At 39.2% G+C, this 6,000-nt stretch overlaps 1 long non-coding RNA gene across 3 annotated transcripts in view; it reads left to right on the forward strand.

The window, feature by feature from the left end:
- The window catches only part of LOC141049105 (uncharacterized), a 62,818-nt gene extending 58,158 nt beyond the window's left edge, over positions 1–4,660 (forward strand). For all 3 annotated transcript variants that reach the window (XR_012220254.1, XR_012220252.1, XR_012220255.1), the window contains exon 4: positions 4,301–4,660. This is a non-coding gene — a long non-coding RNA (uncharacterized lncRNA). The remainder of the gene's footprint in view (positions 1–4,300) is intronic.
- Positions 4,661–6,000: the final 1,340 nt, after the last annotated feature.

Consider the following 6,000-nt stretch of genomic DNA (forward strand, 5'->3'; position numbering starts at 1 on the left):
TATGATCAGGGGCCCGACTACTAAGAATTTAAAAACACCAGCATGATCAGCATGAAAAAGTCTCACAGTGCAGAGGCGAGTTCACCACAGTTCACCAGGAGAATTTCACTGTGGTAAATTTGAACTGCGGTGAACTCGTCTCTGCACCAACACTTTTTATCATGGTGCAGAGGACACCTCAGTTCATTTGTTGGCTGGGAACGCAGCTTCAGGGGCAAGCAGTAACCTTGATGATGTCACCACTGCTCACTGATGTTGCGTTCGCAGCAGCTCATTCACCAGTGGTTCCCAGCCTGAATGGTTGCATCTTGGCACCTTCCAGATTAAAAACTATTTATCCCCCAGACATGGATTACGGCTTTGGACAAAATGAAAGAACGAAGGACAGGTGAGGTATATTGTTTCTTATTTTTGTTTTATTACAGGAGACGAGGGATTCAATGGAATTAGGCATTAGGTGAGTATAACCATGTTTGTTATTTTTAAATAAAAATAGAAAAGTGTGTTTTGTTTTATTTCATATAAAAGGCTTTAAACTGGATGTATGTTTATTTACAATATAACTATTGGATTATTAATGGATAGGCGTCTTGTAGAATCGCCTTTTCTTGACGGCTGCAGGCTGCTATGTTTAGGCTGAGGTGGCCAATATTCATGGCCCCTTACCAGCCTGAGAATACCATGCCCTGTCTGCTTTAGCTTAGCTGGCTGTCAAAAATGGAGTGGGACACCTCTCCATTTTTTTATTATTTATTTAAATAATTAGAAAATATGTTGTGGGGACCCATCTATTTTCGATAACCAATTTTGCTGAAGCTGATGGCTGAAGATTGCAGCCACCAGCTGTGAGTTGTGCCTGGCTGATAATCAAAAATATAAGGAAACCAAAGCCGTTTATTTTTTAATTATTTATTTACAGCGCAGGAGCTGGTTGATAAATACTCTCATCAGCTGCTCCTGCTCTCACTGTTATTAGCGGCAGCAGACATCAGCTGATGGGAGCAGTAGTCCCATCAGCTGACACCAGTGACCGGAGGTAAACTTTATACCTCTGACAGCATGGGAACCGCAGCTGTCTGTCCGGCCGTGATGATTTCACCGCCGATCAGAAGCGATGTTTGCCGAGTTGTCATGCACATGACAGCATGGCAAATACTGGATGTTCGGGCCCTCCATTCAAGTGAATGGGGCCCGGGTTCGGGTCCTGGCACTGTTCTGGTACCTGAACCCAAACTTTTTGTAACTTTTCGGCCGAACTCGCCGGACCCGAACAATCCAGGTGTCCGCCTATCTCTAGTCATAACAGACAGGCGCTTTCACCTGTAAACAGAGAAAGCAGACAGGTTCACTCTCATAAAAATTAACAAAACCTGTATTAGCCCACACTTTTCCACACCACCAGATGACAGCAGCACATAGTGTTTTTAATATTTAATATTTGAATGAGGCCCACCAGTTGTTGCCTTTCAGGGGTCTATGGATGACCCTCCTCATAATTTCTGTCTGGCTGCAAAGCCTTTATGACTGTAAAAGTGCATCAGCTATGCTTTTAAAATATTTTTGTTAAAACATTTTTATGGATTCAGTGACTCATCCATACAGTTTATCTCAGCGTTTGTTTCATTACTGTCATATGTAAAACTTACAAATAAAAAATATTGGAGGATTAGATTACTGAACCAAAGAGTATTATGTGCTTTTTGTACATTTTGGTGTTATCTAACAGTACAAAAAATCATTTGAAAATGTTTGTTTGTTCACATTCCTTACTCATACACTATGTAACACAAAAAAACTTTTTAAAATTTTGTTGGGTTACAATTCTCAGTCATACAGTATTACATGTTCTTGGGTACATTTTGTTGGTACATAACCCTTGAAAAACTTGTTGAAAATTATTTCAATATTATATTGACTACCCATAGACTATTCCATGGTCTAGAGTACATTTCCTTGTTATGTAACCCTCAAAAAACTTCTACAAAATATATTGGTGCTATATTGCTCATCCATAGGGTATTACATCTTCTTGGGTACATATCATTGCTATAATTGCTATAAAGCCTCAAAAACATGTTAAAAAATGTATCACTATTATAATGCTCACCTATAGACAATTCCATGGTCTGTAGTACATTTTGTTGGTATAACACCCTCAAAAACGTGTTCAAAATTTATCGATGTTATATTGCTCACCCATAGGGCATTACATCTTCCTGGCTATAGTTCTTTGCTATAAAAATCTCAAAAAACTTGTTCAAAAATGTATCGGTATTATATTCCTAATCCACACCGTATTACATAATCTTGAGTAAATTTCCTTTGTATATAATCCTCAAAAGAATTATTACAAAATTTAGGCTGTAAGAACATGTTGCAGATTTGGTGCGTTTTTGTCCTGTTTTTTCTGCGCAGATTTGTGACAAAATCTGAAGCCAGCAAAGTGAATGAGAAACCAGAAGTGTCATGCACGCAATGAGTATTTTTGACTGGTGCAGAATATAATCAGCAGCGTATCAATTTTCTGTGCATTTTTGCCCCACGTTTTTCACCATTGACTTCACTCAAATCAATCAGCAACGCAGGCAAAAATGCATGTTTTTTGGAGCTGCGTTTTTGCTGACAAGAGATGCAGAAATGGTGCAGAAATTTTACTCAACGTATGCACATACCCTTATCGGTATTATATTACTCACCCATAGACTATTCCATGGTCTGGAGAACATTTCCTTGGTATGTAACCCTAAAAAGTGCATAGCCTTTATGAGTCTAGTAGTACTAATAAATGACAGTTTGAACAGAATGTGTATAAGGCCCTCCTTTATGTCTAATCCAGGGTGTATCTGAGTCCTTAGTTTTTGGCAGTTTTTGCTTCCTTCACAAATGAAACTGAAATTTCCTATTTTTTAATCAAATCAATTTTGATTTACTTAAATTATATTTTTTACATCCTTTTTAAATTTTGACCTACATACAAGTCATTATACAGGGAAAAAAAGTTTCTTAACATTTTTTTTCCTGCAATTTCTCTTTGGTTTGGAATATTTTATAGTCAGTCCTTAAAGTGGAGTAAAAGTCTGACACCATTGTCCTCAGCAGCGATCTGGGAGTCAGAGATGCTTCCAGGGGTCTTCCTCATGCTGTTCTTCCATTCAGCATGTTTCCCCATCCATTTGAACATTTTCATTGCTCCCTAGACCTCTTTGTAGGGTCTGCCAGAAAAAAAAATTGGCTTTCCCATTGACTCCCATTTTCCTTGTTTTTTTTAAATGAGCAGGCGAGTATTAGGAATTGCTCGGTTCCAGCAACGAGCACCCAAGGATTTTAGTGCTTGCGCATCTCTAGTAGGGACCATCCATATTTAGGTGCACCTTGACATCGCTGGATGACTTTTGTGCTTCTGATCAAAAAAAGTTGACTAACTACTAGTGATGAGCGAGTATACTCATTGCTCGGGTTTTCCCGAGCATGCTCAGGTGATCTCCGAGTATTTTGGCATGCTCAGAGATTTAGTGTTTGTCGATACAGCTGCGTGATTTGTGGCTGCTAGACAGGCTGAATACATGTGTGGAATTCCTGACAAACAGGCAATCCCCACATGTATTCAACCTGTCTAGCAGCTGCAAACCATGCAGCCGCGTCGACAAACACTGAATCTCCGAGCACGCCAAAATACTCGGAGATCACCCGAACATGCTCGGGGAAAACCCGAGCAACGAGTATACTCGCTCATCACTACTAACTACCTGACATTTTTCATCTTTATAGCAATATGTTAGCACTATATAAAAAAAATAAAGATTATTATTAATATGGGATGGAGTTCATGTATTTATTAATTGCAGTGTGCTGACAACACATACTACGTCTTGGTAAGAGTATATATTGAGTAAAAGTAAGAATGGACAGATGCAAGCTGCCTTAAGTATTATGCATTGATGTGATCATTGCCTCTATAGAATCGTATTATTTAAAATGCACTGGTAAAATTACTTATTTTGCTTAAGAAAGAGAACTACTACTTGTCCTTTGGACTATCCTAGTATTGCAGCTGATCACCATCAATTATTCTAAGCAATATGGTCCCATGATGGTCCCACAAAAGAAGCCTACACATAGTTTGTGTTTTTCCATCAGAATTTATCAGTCATCATGTTTGCACTAAAAATCGATACTTTAACCTGAACATTATTTCCTAATATTGTATTTGTTGGATATATGTCTATTGTATGCAGTTTTCATTGCTGCAGGACATTTCCAGTCTTTGATGACCACTGAGCTTCCCATATGCTTCCAACAGGGCCGAGTGGCAACCAGAAAAGCCTTCATAGCCTCCAAATATTCAAGCAGCAAGAAAATGACTTTTCTGTACTTAAGTGACCTGTGAAGACCCCTGACTATGGCTCAAAATGTATACGGTACTTGGGATGAAGAGAGCCATCCAAGCAGAAAAAAGAATGGAAAGAAGTGACTTTGGCATCGGCAAAATGGCAATGTATTCCAGTGAAATATTTCCGACTTCACTCAAGGCAAAAGGAAACATATTAGAAAAATATTAATATATGAATGATCATTGTGATAACTATATTGTTCCATGAAAAAGTATCAGCACCCTTTATAGTGCTCCTGTCATTTTTATTAAATATTTTCATTAATGTTTCATCATCTCACTGCCAATTCAGTCCAGCTTTATTAATGAATGAGTCTGTCTCGGCTTAATGTTAGTGAAGCAAAACCAGAGGTATCAGGCTAAGATATTCCATGATTTTTCTTTTTTTTTCCATAATCTATCAACATTTACCCTACCTGTAAATTATGTCATAGTAGGAGGAATTTTATCTTTCCAGTGATAGTTGTGGACAGACAGAGGTGACCTCACAACTTACAGATCACCACTTCACAGGTAGAGCCGATTGAACACTTAAACTCTTGGTGGTTACAATACAAGAAAGGCACAGATGCTTCATAGTTGCACGCTTAAGGTACCACTATAGCAAATGCTTATAGTTTGCTATTTAACCCTGGAGATACAAAACACTTGAAAGCTGTGTTGCCTTCATACTGTTCTTTAAAACTTGCATTTGTTAAACGCCAACTAACCATTTATCCCTGTTCACAACATTTGTGCCTGAATGCCTTTCATCTATGACATCTCCTATTATGAGTATATTCCCTCTACTGCATACCAAAGCTATACTGACCAGTTCACACTCCAGGGCTTCAGGAAGCAAACCTACTTCAACACTGGTCATAATTTTCTATCAGGCTTTAGCTCTAAGAAATTGAAATTAGCACTACCCAACCACCATTGGCCTCCCTGTTGGCCTATATCTTCCAAAGCCTCTTCAGACACACCAGAACATACCTGTCTCAAGGCTGACCGTATGTTCAGCCCATGTTGCCTCAGTGACAGCCCAGATAGGCCTCTACAATATGTTCCTTCCCAAGACAATAAGTATCCAAGCCCACAAATCTAAAGTGGCAATAATTAACCTGGTAACCTTACAGTGATGCCCTCCATCTCTTTCATAGTAATTTACACCTCTTAACAATTGGTTATTAAAAGAAGGACAGATGACCAGCTAAGCAACATCTCCACAGTTCACTTGTCACTTAATCCAGCCTTCAACCTAGCACTCCTTTCTTGTGATGGTAAGGCTGGTTTCACATTTGCGTTTTTTAGCGCTGGAAAAAAACGCATACGTGCGCATGCGTTTTTTCCCCTATATTTAACATGGGTGCGCATACCTGCGCGCTGGTAAGCGCATGTATGCAATTTTCATGCGCTGCGTTTTTTTGGGGTGTGCGTTTGTATTTTCCAGACGCAGCATGTTGCATTTTTTGGCCCTGCAAAAAAGCGCATGCGCACGTATGCGCACGTTTTGCGCTAAAAATGGCCATTATAGCCTATGGATGCGCATACATGCGCACTGGCATGCTCATGTATGCGTTTTTTTGCACATGCGTTTTTTTTGTTAACCATGGAATTTAGGGGTTTGG

This window comes from Dendrobates tinctorius, unplaced genomic scaffold, assembly GCF_039654945.1.
Source record: "Dendrobates tinctorius isolate UK_male_01 unplaced genomic scaffold, ASM3965494v1 ptg000143l, whole genome shotgun sequence".
NCBI lineage: Eukaryota > Metazoa > Chordata > Amphibia > Anura > Dendrobatidae > Dendrobates > Dendrobates tinctorius.